At 41.1% G+C, this 15,503-nt stretch overlaps 1 protein-coding gene across 1 annotated transcript in view; it reads left to right on the top strand.

Moving 5' to 3' along the window:
• LOC136874366 (gustatory and odorant receptor 24) overlaps nucleotides 1-15,503 on the top strand; it is an 89,592-nt gene that overhangs the window by 63,797 nt on the left and 10,292 nt on the right. The gene's annotated exons all lie outside the window — the stretch shown is intronic.

Here is a 15,503-nt window from a genome sequence, read left to right as displayed (position 1 = left end):
CAGTAAGAGTTTCTGTATATCAGATGTGGATGTGACATTGCTACATGTTGCAATACTCTTAGCGTAACTGCCGAGTCATTGCTACGTCATTGTGTGCATTTGGCGGTGAGCTCATGTTCTTGGAAATAGCTAGGGTGTCGCAGGCGGTTTCACCACGGTGTGTCATTTGTCGCTGGGACGGAGTAGATCATAGTTATTTCTGGAGATTGCGTAGGTGTGTCAACTAATGTCTATATAAGCTGGTCCAGTGCCTTATAGTGTCAGTCGAAAGGATGGAGAGGCCTCAGTGAATCATTAGTCAGTGGTCATGGGGAGAGTGAGGCCGCAGTTGGTCGGTCAGTGCAGTTGGAAGGAAAGGCTTGCCACGAAGTCATAGAAGGATAGACTTGGCATGAAGTCATATAGGACAGACTTACCAAGAAGCCATCTGAATGGAGAAGAAGCAGTCACATGGATACTTAGTCGTCAGTGAAACAAAAAGGATACATCACCAAATTAGGCTTGATACATCTACAGCAAACACCGAATCAAAGAAATACGTCGTAATTACACTCAAAGTGTCGAAGGTACAGTCAAGTGAACCAGTGAGGGATAAATTTCGTGTGTAATTGTTAAATGTCCATTCAAGAAGAATTCAAATTTAATGCCAAGTTTATTTCAGTTGTAATGTCATACTTTTATATTCTCATCCGATTTGCTGATTTTACTATTGTTTCTAAACAATTCAAGAATATATTTTGTTCTATTAAATTAATTTATCATTTTATTTCAAGGGTAGAACTAGATAACCTCAAATTTAATAGGGAAACCGAACGCCAATCTCCTTTTCCCAGAAACTATATGGTATGTTGTCAAAAGTAAGCTTATTACCCCACACCCTAGAGATATTCAAGATTCTCATTTTATTATTGCTGCACTGAGTTGTAGCTGGCGCCGATCAAATAACGTATGTGTAAGTAATCAGGTAAGAACTAAGTGTGAGTACAAGGTCCGACGATTGCTTCTTTATTTAATGAATATTAATTTTCATATTTTTCAATTTAAATGCAATTGTATGTTTTTAAAGTTAATAAAGGTGTCAGGAACATCTAGAGTTACTAGAACCTCATTGCACATAGACCGCTCACGAATGGATCTCGCTTTATGCCGGAAACGTTATCTTGTTGATGATCTCGACGATGATGCTTGTTTAAAGGGGCCTAACATCTAAAGTCATCGACCCCATTGATGATCTCGAACTGCTCATGTACAATAGATGTGGCTGGTCAAAGTGTCATTTAACGTGATCTGTAGTGTCCCTTCCATGAAACACACCCCCAATCTGTCACCTCACCTCCACCAAATTTCACCATGGACACTGTACAAGCTGACATGCGTTCGGCTGGCATTTACCACACCCGAACCCTCCCACCTGACTGCACATTATATAGCATGATTCGTCACAAGAAATCATGCTTCTCTAATAGTCCATAGAGCAATGGCGCAGATTATCGTTCATCGCCCAAGTTCCCATTCAGGACTATGGAGCTCAGGGCTCAAGAAAAGGTTCGCGTAGTAAGAGTGTGCCTGAGCCTTGAAACCCAGTCTTCCTCTCGGCGCAAAGTCGTAGTCCTAGCTTAACAATAACTAGTAGACCAGTGCTGCTATGCATCATTCGTTATAAATAGGTCAGATAACTCGTCTTGATACGCCTGTCGCAGTTATACTGTTTTGCTTACCCTTTTCAATAGTTTCATGAGCATTTATTACCGGTAATGTAGTTTATAACTCTTCTTTCCATACAGTATTCTCTGTGCTTCGATCATTCGCCCGTATCTGGATTTCAACATTTTCAAACGATCTTGCTCGAGATAGTGCGACAAACAGTTGACCGTGACTGAATACTGGTTCGGGTAAGTAGATTACTCACTTGTACAAGAGTTTGTCCCTGCACTTTATTAATGGTCTTGCAGAAGGCTAGTCGACTTGATACCTTCCCATCTGTACGTACGTAGACTGTTTTGTCCTATAACAGCATGTAAGTAATTAGGAACGTTCTGCCATCTGCTGAGTATATTGAGAAGCTTTGGAAGGTCAGATAATCAAAGAGTATCTAGCAGAGAACAGTATTCTTCCATCATCAGAGGAAGTGTATACTCTCTGGCTTCACAGGTGATATTCGAACATGGCTGCATGCAACGACATTACTAAGGATGAAAACTACATATGTCAGAACATTAATGAAGGGTTAGTCGCTTAGCAATCTGGTTAGGGAAAGCCTTCTCCTGCAATTGGAGTGATCATTTAATGATTTGATTTTATGATCACTCAAAGTTGGTTGAACTTAGAGACATATCAGTGTCTCATGATTCATTGGCAGGTAATTCGGAGAGAAGGAAACAGGAATGAAGCAACCCGGTCCAGTAGAACGGACGGACGGACGGATTTGCCAAAGCTGTTTTTAGTAAACTCTTTTAATATAGTTTGGTGGCATTGGGGAGTTCATGGGTGGTGGTGTCATTTTCCTGATGGTCAACACACGTCACCTAACCGGCTGTAGTTGTGTATTCCCGTTTCTAATTCACAATCACAAACTCGTAGTCGGCTTGGGTAACTTGAGAAGGGCAGAAATAGCTCTATGTGGCTATCAATAACAATTCTACTCTTGAAGTTACTAATCTCCCTTGCTCCGCCCATTCTCCATGTATCACATGACAATGAACAACATCGAACCCTCGGCCGCCTCTTATAGCAATAGCGGTGGTCGTAGTGATATCGTAGGCTCTAGTTTACGTGTACAGAGGGGTTTCCGGATACTTTTTATCAGATAGTGTATTATATGCGATAGGCCATCTGCACTCGTTGATGATTACAGAAAGAGAGGTGTGTCGGCTTTCGAACTATTGGTGAAAATATGTCCGGTAGAACATATTTTGTGAAATGTTTGAGTAGCGAAACTTTATCGTGAGTAGGTAAATGACATCGTTGCGAATAACTGACGTGAAAACTGTGGGGCGCCACGTTCCATTGGTGTAAGGTGAACGTTGGCTACGAAGATGCGTGAAAGCCAAGTACATTGGAACAACTTGCCGTCGAAATGAACCATGGTTCCACCTGACGTGGGTCTACAACGGCATTTCAACGAACCCTGCTGCGCATGGAGCTGTGAAGCAAACACTGTCACAGCACCTACGCTATCGAAGGTACATTGTTGGAGAATACTTGAATATTTACGGAAGTATCAGAACTAGATCTGTCCGGCTCCATGGCTAAATGGTTAGCGTGCTGGCCTTTGGTCAGAGGGGTCCCAGGTTCGATTTCCGGCATGGTTGTGAATTTTAACGATCATTGGTTAATTTCGCTGGCACGGGGGCTGGGTGTATGTATTGTCTTCGTCATCATTTCATCCTCATCACGACACGCAGGTCGCCTACGGGGGTCAACTCGAAAGACGTGCACCTGGCGAGCGAACATGTCTTCGGACACTCTCAGTACTAAAAGCCATACGCAATTTCATTTCATTTCAGAACTTGATTTCCACTGATTAACAAACATTTCTCTTTTTCTGCTTCAACATTTTCCAGCAGTTGTGCGATTCACTGCAAGCAGCAGATTCTTGTGACAAAGATCCAGCGCTTTACTGATTCTCAGGCTGTCTAAACAGCTGTCATTGCTGCACACGGACATTATTCTGGACATTAGCTATAGATCATAATTATGTGACTCGACTATTTATGAAGGTCGTTGCCTTGTAAGAGAGGCATCAGTGTTTTTTGTCATTTACTTGGATTACTTGAGAGCTTTTACAAATCTGTACGGTGCATTCTAGTATATGATTTACGTACTAACAGAGCATACATTTTTGTGATACCAGTCTTGTCAGTCTCAAACTGTTGATCTTTAGATAATCATCTTAAGTCTTGGACGACGTTACGCTTTGTTCCGTCCAAATCAAATTAGTCTTTAATCTCTTGGTGGCGTTTGATTCCACATCATAATCCTGGTTAGGATCTGACATTCAGTTAGCCGATATTTCGCGCAGCCACCGTGTTGGTCCGAAGGCGGGGCAGAAACCTCGCCCGATAATAGTTAAATTTGTGTCATACAGAGATCGCAGCAGACTGTTTCATAATAAGAGGAAGCTTAAAGGGAGTGGGGTCACTATCCGGGAAGATCTGACGACCTGCCGGCTGAGCATCCTTCGTGCAGCAGTGGAGCTCCACGGACTGCGTAACGTGTGGACCAAAGACTGCACGGTCATCATTCGTAAACCAGACGGCAGCAAAATCCGAGCAACACGGATGGAACACATCACATTGTAAATATTAAGATAACATTATTTTCCATAGTTATGAAACTCCGTTGCCCACTGTTCTGAACTGTAACTTTGAAATTTCAGTATTACTATATTTGTATATACATTTCCTATTCGTAACACTTCATTTTAAATTTTAATTAACTTTTGAATTTAACCAAATACGTGTATTTGCGTTCTTATTTTTTATGATTAGTATTAATGTAATATTTTTTAAATAGTTTCAATACTTTACCAGTAATATATACTTCATTAATTTAAGACAAGACACCCCTAGTTTAGTTGTCCTTTAAAAATATTAGGTAATTTTATGCACAGTCAATTCATTACCTGCACCCTTGTAGTTCAGTTCCTCCGCAGTACGACCTGTCGACAAACAGAAACTTATGAACCATTACGATACACACCCCACCCCTGATAGAGATAAATTCTATTTCAGTCACGTGACACCCCTCCAAGTCAGGAAAGCAGTCCTTAGGATAAGCACAACAGCGAAAGGAATTGATGACATTGGGACTGACATGGTGAAACTAATTCTTGATTTTATATTACTAACTTTAACCCATATAATCAATTTCTCTCTTCTATACTCCACATATCCAACTCTCTGGAAGAAGGCTATTGTGCTACCTCTTCCGAAAAGTCAAACGCCTTCGAACAATATGTATTTTATCAGCTTTATCTAAAATCTTAGAATATTGTACCGGTTACGACCTGTACATGAGTATTTATTGAGTATAAATAACATTTAATTATCACGCGTGATGTTATGAGCACGCCTGGTTTGTCTACCGTCAGCGGGGCAAGCAAACGAGTGAAGGACAGCTGTGAGCTGTGACGTAGCCACAGGGGCTAGTTAGACCACCCGCCAGTCACACACGTGTTCCCAGCCTGGACTCGTATATTCTAGATTCCACGTCACATCTTCCAGATTGTTCGACGGGGAAAATTTTGTTACTCCCGTAATAATTGTGCTAGCGGCTTGAGCGATATGTCATCTTGTTTGGGATCACCTGAAGGTCGCAATGCTCGAGTTTGAAGTAAATCCATCGAGGGATTCAGGAGATATTCAGTCAAGCCGTATTGTGACGTAGACGTCCCGAATCGAATAAAAGGAGGGCCCACTGTAGCCTGTTCACTCAGTTACAGCTGAGTAGTCAGCGTGGACACTCTCGCTGCTACTTTCGTCGTGTAGTGACAGTCTCGAAGAGGAACTCTGTAATTTTCTAAGTATTCATAAAGTGAACTTGTATTTTCTTCGAGTGTAGGAGAACGAATTCTTCCAAGTATTCTCAAGTGGACTTGCAATATTTCGAGTGTTAAAGAACATTTTCTAAGTCTTCATAATTGAACTTACAATATTTACGGGTGTTCGAGACTGGAATTTTTCCAATTATTCATGAAATGGACTTGTATTATTTACGTATGTTAAAGAACGAATTCTTCATAAATTGAACCTGCAATATTTGCGAGTGTTAAGAGACTCATTCCTCTAATAAACAGTGATTTATAAACATTGCCGGTGATGAACTCTAACTTAATTCAACGTCTTTAAAACGTACATTTAGGATTTCACTTGTGTTTTTCGTACATGTTCACTCAAAGACTTGTACATTCGCCAGTGTTGATTCAAAGACTTATAAATTTCGCCAGTGATAGACTGTAAATTTATTCATGTGGATGGACTTGTGTTTTTCGTACATGTTCACTCAAAGACTTGTACATTCGCCAGTGTTGATTCAAAGACTTATAAATTTCGCCAGTGATAGACTGTAAATTTATTCAGATTTTCATGTGGATGGACTTATGTTTTTCGTCCGTGTTCATTCAAAGGCTTGTACCTTCGCCAGTGATGAACTTTAAATTGGGTCATAGTTACATGAGAAGGGACTTGTGTTTTTTGCCAGTATTTATTCAGAGACGAAGACTTTTGCTAGTGGTGAACTCTGAAATTATTTTCCTCGTATACAGAGACATATCATTTTTACGAGTGTTAAATTTTGAAAGTCTTGATGAATAATAACCAGTGACTTCGCTAATAGGTTAATCACCCAAGGCTTTTATGAACTCAGATTTATCAGTACTGCGAGTGACCTTGGAGACATCAACCCTCTCAGTCACATTGGACTGAGGTAGTAAATGATTATCTGCAACATCACCAGGATCATCGGGGTTCAACCTGGGCCTCGAAAGTTCGAGGCATCTCTACCTTCTACCAACCCAGACAGTCCAGCTGCTTCTGTACGGAGTCCCTGGAATCTTCTGGAACGTGTTCCAACCTGCTCGGCTTGGTGAACTGGAGAATCCGAGCCATATTATAGGACTATGTGGAAGACAGCTTATATCTACCTGGAGGTGATGTGCAATTTCATGTCTTGTATGAATAAACTCATATGCAGTCAGAGTCAAAGTTTTCTTGTAGATAGGACCCTACCTCCTGTACCGAGCCCTAGCTACTAGTCACCCAGTTTTTGCCCTGAGAACTATATACTTGCTTACTTTTAAAATATAATCTGAGAGTCGGGCTCTTTTACCGGTACAGAGAGGAGGGTAATATACGTGGCACCCTACACGTTGGGGCACGATAGCTAGGTTAACAGTGCTATCAATTAATAGACAATCACAACACCCTGGACGTGGTGTTCTTTTTTTTGTTTACAAAGTGAAACTTATGCCCTGGACGTGGCAAATAATTTGTGTTTTATGTGTTCTTTTTCATATGGTTGATTTCTATGTGTTGATATATGATGAACTGAGTGCTTTTGAACTTTTAAAGCCACTGATATTGCAATTTCCATTTGAAATTTTCTAAGTGTCACATTTTGAAATATTTACATTGCTCTAAACATGGAAAATATACTAGCAGCAATTGAAGCCCTTAGGCTTAATATGAGTGAGGCTCATGCCAATTTAGAGACCTGCCTTACTTGAACTTGTGCTAACTTAGAGCGACGTCTTACCGAAACTAATACTAATCTTTCTAGCTTGGCTGAAGCTAATGTTCAAACTAATACTAATCTTTCTAGCTTGGCTGAAGCTAATGTTCAAACTAATGCTAATCTTGCCAATGTAGACCAACGTTTAAATAATTTAGTAGAATCAAATGCCAACCTAGATAGGCGCTTAGCTGAATCAAATGCTAAGTTAAATAATTTAGCAGAATCAAATACCAACCTAGATAGGCGGTTAGCGGAAGCTGATGCCAGATTAGATAAGCGCTTACACGACGTGGTTCAATCCCAATTTACTGAAATGAACACGAAATTAGAATCGCGTTTCGACCAAGCAAGTGTTAGGATAGAAGAAAGAATCTCTGAATCCAATAAGAAAATTGATGACCGATTTACGGAAATTAATTCTCAGCTTACTCGTAACATCGAGGAGATGAGAAAAACTATTAAAGGTCAAGTCTTAGAAGTTGTTAAGGAAGATTTACAGAAGGTTGTTCCTTCCGTTCGACAGCTTTCACAGGATATTGAGGAATTCAAGGCCGAATTTCAAGAGTCACATGGTCAGCTTTCGCAAATGCAGGCTAAAATTGTTTCTGTCCAAGATACTCTTCGGGACACGGTTAAGAGTGACATTTCTAGAGTTGGAAATGAAGTCACTTTATTAAAAGCTAAGCAAGGCGAGTTTGACAAAAAGTTCACTCAGCAAGCCGATGATACGACCACTCAAATTAGTCGTATTTGCAAAGATGTTGGTGAACTTAAAACTGAATTGAAGAACGATGTCAAACAAGTCGAAGGAATAGTCCAACTCCAGTTGGGAGATGTCAAAAATAATCTCGAACAACTAGCCACTAAGGTCGTTAATCTTGAATCTCGAGATACTTCTAGACCTATTTCTAGTTCGATAGAAGGAGTCGAAGGAACGTCATACCAGACGACTATCGTTAAAATCCAAGAGGAAAAACCTTCTAAATTCTCCGGTAAAGAAGATTATACTGCTAAAGGATTTCTGATTAATGTAGCGGAATACTTTCAAGAACATAAGATTAGCGAGGATAGAAAGCTAAGAACAGTTGCCCGATTGCTTGAAGGCAAAGCTCTTTCTTGGTATTCCGTATTCAAATCTAATTTCAAGGCATATTCTGATTTTGAGAAGGCTTTAATTGACCGTTTTTGGAACGCAAAAACTTAACACCTTATCAAACTTTACCTGTATTGGAGAAGGTATAACACCTCCATCAATACTTCTCGATACGCAGATTTTTATTATCTCAGTTGAAGAAGATGCAGTATTTAGATCCTCCTCTGCCTGAGAAGGAACTTATTCAGGTTATTACATTACAATACCCTTCTCACGTTCAAGAGATCTTAGTAGCTGCGAACATTCAGAACTTGGATCAATTCGATGCTGTATTACGACGTCTTGATACTGCTCATGCACAGGGTACTTTGAAACCGAGCAAGAGTAAGGACATAGCTGCTCATCCAGTTTAGGTTAATGCTTCTGAACAACCACGACAAAGTCCAGAACGAACGGATAGAAAGGAAGAAAGGGATACTCAATCATCACCTACGCGGTATAGAGGGTTTACGAAACGCCCATACCGTGGCCAGATGCCATACCAAACCAAACCTACTTGGTTAAAACAAGAAAAAACAAGAGAGTAGAGACTCAAATAATTCGGACTTGCACAAACGATGGAAGGAAACACAGGACTACCTCCATCAGATGAAACAAGAGGGTCATCAACCTGGAGCGACTTCTCTTGAATATCGAGAATATCATAGGAGAAACAACACCTTTGGTCAAAATCCAGAATCCACAGGTGCTGTTACCAAAAAAAAAACTGAAATTTTTCAAAAATAAGATTGCCTGAAAATGAGGAGGTCGGGTCATTTCACGTAGACATAATAAATTATTGGCACTTCGATGATGACTTTGTGTTTGAGGACGAGTTACCTATTCGTCAACATGTCCAACGAAGTTTACCCATAATTAGTATTACCATTGGGGGATTCCAAGTATCATCATTAGTGGACTCGGGAGCGCAAGTGTCCCTAATTTCTGACAAACTGATAACATTAATTAAGGATAAATGTGATCTTCAGATTTTGCCAGTTGCACAAGTGAAAATCAAGGGCATTATTCCTGACTGGGATATCAAATGCAAGCAGCAAGTATTCCTTGAATTCACCATTAATGAGGAAGTGTGGAACATGTCTTTCTGATAGTTGCGCCTATGAAATTCAACCTTATTTTGGGTTCAGACTTTTTGTCTAAATATAAGGCTACAAGTGACTACTCTGCCAACACCATTCGTCTATGTAGGATTGGATCTGTAGAGTTGCAGCTGGTGGATGGTGAAGATTTTAGGCTTCAAGGGATTGATTTACCCTGTACACAAGTCGATGGTGTGATTGGCGATGCCGCCCCAGTCGACCAGGCACTGAAAGAAGAGGGTGATCCCGAGGAAGAAGAGGGACCCGTGTCAGAAGAAGAAGGAGATCCCGATGAAGGGGGACCCATTGATGAAATTTTAAATGACAAAGGGCCCGATTTTCTCACCTATATCTCCAGTGTAACTGAAGCCCCAGATTACCACCCTGACATAGCAGCGGCGGAGGAATAAATCTATCAGACTTATCCGGACGTCTTCGATGAGAAGCCCGGAGAAATTAAGAATTTTAAGCACCACTTCAACGTCAAGGATGCTTCGCCTTATAAACGCAAACCATATCCAGTGCCCGAGAAGTACATGGATGAAACCAGGACACTGATTCGTCAGATGGAGGCTGACGGAATTATCTCAAAATGCGTTACGCCCTATATTAATCCACTTACCATAGTAAGGTAACCCGATGGTAATCTACGTTTGTGTTTGGACGCTCGTGCCTTGAATGACCGACTGGTCCTTGAATATGACCACCCTCCTCCGCTTAAAGATGTCATTAAGCGATTTTATGGAAAGAAATATTTTTCAGGTATGGACATGACACCATCGTACTTCCATATCGTACTGGATGAACATAGCCGGCTCTTCACTGGATTTATCTTCGACAATATTACCTATGTCTTCAACCGGTTGCCCTTTGGCATTAAGAACTCGGGAGCCGTTTTAATAAGAGTGTTGGAAAGCCAGTTATCTGATAAAGTAAAGGCCATCGCCACTATTTATGTCGACGATATCTTGATAGCATCTGATACATGGGAGCAGCATTTGGAAGATGTACACACTGTACTTAAGGAATTGAGAGAAAAGAACTTTAAAATTAATTTGAAGAAAAGTCAATTTTTCAAGACGGAAGTTCTTTTTCTTGGGCATGTCATTAGCGGGGAGGGCATCCGCCCAAATCCTGCCAAAATTCAATGCATTGCGGATTTTCCTATGCCTTGCAGGATTAAGCAAGTTCGGCAATACCTGGGACTTTGCCAATTCTTTTCGCAACATTGCCCTCAGTACACAGAAACTGTAGCGCCTCTCCAGGAATTACTGAAGAAAAGAAATCGCTGGAAGTGGACTACTGAATGTGAGCAATCATTTATTGCTACTAAAAGGATGCTCAAAAATAATGTGCAGCTCTGCTATCCTAATTACGAGTGGCCTTTCCATATTGAATGTGACGCCAGTAAGATAGGAATTGGAGCCGTTCTTTACCAAGTCGACCCTAATAGGCCCGATGTCAAGTTGTTCATTTCATTTGTGAGTCGGAAGCTTAGGACACATGAAAAGTCATACACCATTACGGAGCTAGAAGCCCTCGCGATTGTATATTCGCTTTTGTATTGGAAAAAGGTTGTCTTTGGGTTTCCAACCACCATTTACACGGACCACAAGGCACTTACCTTCATTCTGTCTTCCGACCTTACGAATGAACGAGTCACCAGATGGGCATTATTCATCCAACAATTCAATGTCTCTATTGTGCATCGATCTGGAAAGAACAACGTATTAGCCGACGCTCTCAGTCGGAATCCTTCCGATGCGGCCGTAGCTTGTCCAATTTCAGTCACTAATAGTGATGACGAAGAATTTCTGAGAAAACTTCGATATCTAGCCCAAGCCCAACGGAGAGATCACAGGCTAAGAGAAATAATTCGCTTCTGTGAAGGATCGATTCCACAATATGATCCAGACTATGCACGGATCGAGCAGGCAGCCCAATATTTTTCTTGGGACAACAACCTACTCTACAAGTACATTAATACAACCAAGACTGCTAAAAGGATTTATGCCCCGGCTAAACTTCGGAAAGCCATCATCTGGCATTGCCACTTCATCACAGGACATGCTGGAGTAGACAAAGTGGCTAGTGTAATTAAAGAAAGGTTCATCTGGGAATACCTCCGTAATGATATAAGAAAGACCATAAGAACCTGTGAATTGTGCCAACGGATTAAACCAAACAATTACCTTATGAGGGAATATCCGAGACCTATCATTCCGGAGAAGCCACGGGAGGTGATGGCGCTTGATCTGTACGGCCCACTTCCAAAGGCAGCCAGGGGTAACAAGCACGTCTTAGTTATTGTCGATGTCTTTTCAAAATTCACCATGTTGTTACCTATCCAAAAGGCAAACACTGGTAATATTTTAAGGAGACTCCGCAGGAATGTCTTCCCTGAGATGGGGAAACCAACGTTTCTACTAACCGATCATGGAAGCCAGTTTACATCTGCAGAATTCCAGGCGTCGATAGAAGAGTTGGAGATTCATCATGTAATGAATTCCATTCGTCATCCCGAAGCCAACCCTGCTGAGTGATTGATGAGAGAAATTGCCAGATTCTGTCGGGTCTACTGCCAGCAGGAACACTGGAGATGGATTGAAGTACTTCCAGTGATGCAGAAAATAGTCAATTCCACTGTCCACGAATCTACAGGAGATATTCCGATGTTGGTGCATCATGGGCATATTCCTCATCGCCCTTGGGATGCTATTCTTCCTGCTCCGCCTGGTGCAGCCATCGGTCAAGAAGCAAGAATCGCTAAGGCCCTGGGAAAATTGAGAAACGCTGCAGATATCAGACAGCGGAGAAATAGGAATCGAAAATTCAGACCACCCTTGCAAGTGGGAGACAAGGTGTTAATTCGCAAACCGGCGATGTCTCGTCCGGAATTGAGGATCTATGCGAAATTTTGCCCCTTGTACATTGGACCTTTCAGGATTTCTAGATCTTTGGACAACGGTGCTCATGAGATCACAAGATTAGATGGCAACCTTGAAGGCATCTACAATGCTTCCAATCTCAAAAAATACTTTGAATAAGGTTAACTAATGAAAATCCTCATCGTATTTTCTTTTCCCTTAGAGGGAGGGATATGTACCGGTTACGACCTGAACATGAGTATTTTTTGAGTATAAATAACATTTAATTATCACGCGTGATGTTATGAGCACGCCTGGTTTGTCTACCGTCAGCGGGGCAAGCAAACGAGTGAAGGACAGCTGTGAGCTGTGACGTAGCCACAGGGGCTAGTTAGACCACCCGCCGGTCACACACGTGTTCCCAGCCTGGACTCGTACATTCTAGATTCCACGTCACATCTTCCAGATTGTTCGACGGGGAAAATTTTGTAACTCCCGTAATAATTGTGCTAGCGGCTTGAGCGATATGTCATCTTGTTTGGGATCACCTGAAGGTCGCAATGCTCGAGTTTGAAGTAAATCCACCGAGGGATTCAGGAGATATTCAGTCAAGCCGTATTGTGACGTAGACGTCCCGGATCGAATAAAAGGAGGGCTCACTGTAGCATGTTCACTCAGTTACAGCTGAGTAGTCAGCGTGGACACTCTCGCTGCTACTTTCGTCGTGTAGTGACAGTCCCGAAGAGGAACTCTGTAATTTTCTAAGTATTCATAAAGTGAACTTGTATTTTCTTCGAGTGTAGGAGAACGAATTCTTCCAAGTATTCTCAAGTGGACTTGCAATATTTCGAGTGTTAAAGAACATTTTCTAAGTCTTCATAATTGAACTTACAATATTTACGGGTGTTCGAGACTGGAATTTTTCCAATTATTCATGAAATGGACTTGTATTATTTACGTATGTTAAAGAACGAATTCTTCATAAATTGAACCTGCAATATTTGCGAGTGTTAAGAGACTCATTCCTCTAATAAACAGTGATTTGTAAACATTGCCGGTGATGAACTCCAACTTCATTCAACGTCTTTAAAACATAAATTTAGGATTTCACTTGTGTTTTTCGTACATGTTCACTCAAAGACTTGTACATTCGCCAGTGTTGATTCAAAGACTTATAAATTTCGCCAGTGATAGACTGTAAATTTATTCATGTGGATGGACTTGTGTTTTTCGTACATGTTCACTCAAAGACTTGTACATTCGCCAGTGTTGATTCAAAGACTTATAAATTTCGCCAGTGATAGACTGTAATTTATTCAGATTTTCATGTGGATGGACTTATGTTTTTCGTCCGTGTTCATTCAAAGACTTGTACCTTCGCCAGTGATGAACTTTAAATTGGGTCATAGTTACATGAGAAGGGACTTGTGTTTTTTTGCCAGTATTTATTCAGAGACGAAGACTTTTGCTAGTGGTGAACTCTGAAAGTATTTTCTTCGTATACAGAGACATATCATTTTTACGAATGTTAAATTTTGAAAGTCTTGATGAATAATAACCAGTGACTTCGCTAATAGGTTAATCACCCAAGGCTTTTATGAACTCAGATTTATCAGTACTGCGAGTGACCTTGGAGACATCAACCCTCTCAGTCACATTGGACTGAGGTAGTAAATGATTATCTGCAACATCACCAGGATCATCGGGGTTCAACCTGGGCCTCGAAAGTTCGAGGCATCTCTTCCTTCTACCAACCCAGACAGTCCAGCTGCTTCTGTACGGAGTCCCTGGAATCTTCTGGAACGTGTTCCAACCTGCTCGGCTTGGTGAACTGGAGAATCCGAGCCATATTATAGGACTATGTGGAAGACAGCTTATATCTACCTGGAGGTGATGTGCAATTTCATGTCTTATATGAATAAACTCATATTCAGTCAGAGTCAAAGTTTTCTTGTAGATAGGACCCTACCTCCTGTACCGAGCCCTAGCTACTAGTCACCCAGTTTTTGCCCTGAGAACTATATATTTGCTTACTTTAAAATATAATCTGAGAGTCGGGCTCTTTTACCGGTACAATATATAGTCCATAAACAAATGTCAGAGTACCTTCAAACGCACAATCTCCTTAATCCTTTCCAGTCCGGTTTCCGACAAGGACATAGTACAACTACAGCCTTGCTCAAAGTGACTGAGGACGTTCGACAGGAAATAGACAGAGGACGAGTCACAGTTCTAGTACTACTAGATTACAGTAAAGCTTTTGACAGCGTAGACATTGACATATTACTTGTAAAACTTAAGGCTCTACATTTTTCTCAAAGTACGATTGCTTGGATGCATTCCTGTCTTTACGGACGTCAACAATGTGTGAAAGGTAACAATGGAATTGTTTCATCGTGGCGTTACGTGAATAGAGGAGTCCCTCAAGGCTCTGTACTTGGACCACTTCTTTTCGCACTCTTTGTGAATGACATATCATCGAATTTAAGACATTGCAAATACCACATGTACGCTGATGACCTTCACCTCTACACAGATTCTACAGCACAAGATCTTGTCGGTGTGCGGGAGCTGCAATGAAAATATTCAACTTAAAGAGGACTTTATCGTATGTGACGGCTGTGGTAAGTCTTATCATAGAACTTGTGTCGAACTTAACAGAAGAGAATTTAAAAAACTTATTTCCTCTAAAATGGTATTGGTGGTATTGTGGTGATTGTGACGACAGCGGATGTGTTAGCGACAAAAGCAATAGTGACTGTCCTAACCTCAAGGACCTGGCTAGTGTGATTAACCAAATCAACAATAGACTCACTAAAATTGAATCTATCGAGTGTGAACAGAAAGATATTCAAAAGTCTGTATCGTTTTGTGCCGCAAGTTTTGACGAAATGAAATCTGAATTAATCAAAATGAGTGATAATTTCAACAAAGCTATGACGGAATTCACTGTTCTGCGAAACCATGTTCAAACACTTCAGAACGAGCGTGAAGTAACTAACAACGAGATACAGCGGCTCAGATCAGAAAATAACGAGCTCCAGCAATATGTTCGCATAAATAACCTAGAAATGCATGGGCTGCCTGTGGTTATCAATGAGAAGCCTGTCCAAATCGTGAAAGATGTTGCCAAGTGTCTAGAAGTAGACATAAACACCAATGACATTGACG

Source organism: Anabrus simplex, chromosome 5 (assembly GCF_040414725.1).
Source record: "Anabrus simplex isolate iqAnaSimp1 chromosome 5, ASM4041472v1, whole genome shotgun sequence".
NCBI classification, from domain to species: Eukaryota; Metazoa; Arthropoda; class Insecta; order Orthoptera; family Tettigoniidae; genus Anabrus; species Anabrus simplex.
Note: the sequence above shows the minus strand (reverse complement) of the source record. Positions and strands in the feature narration are given on the sequence as shown.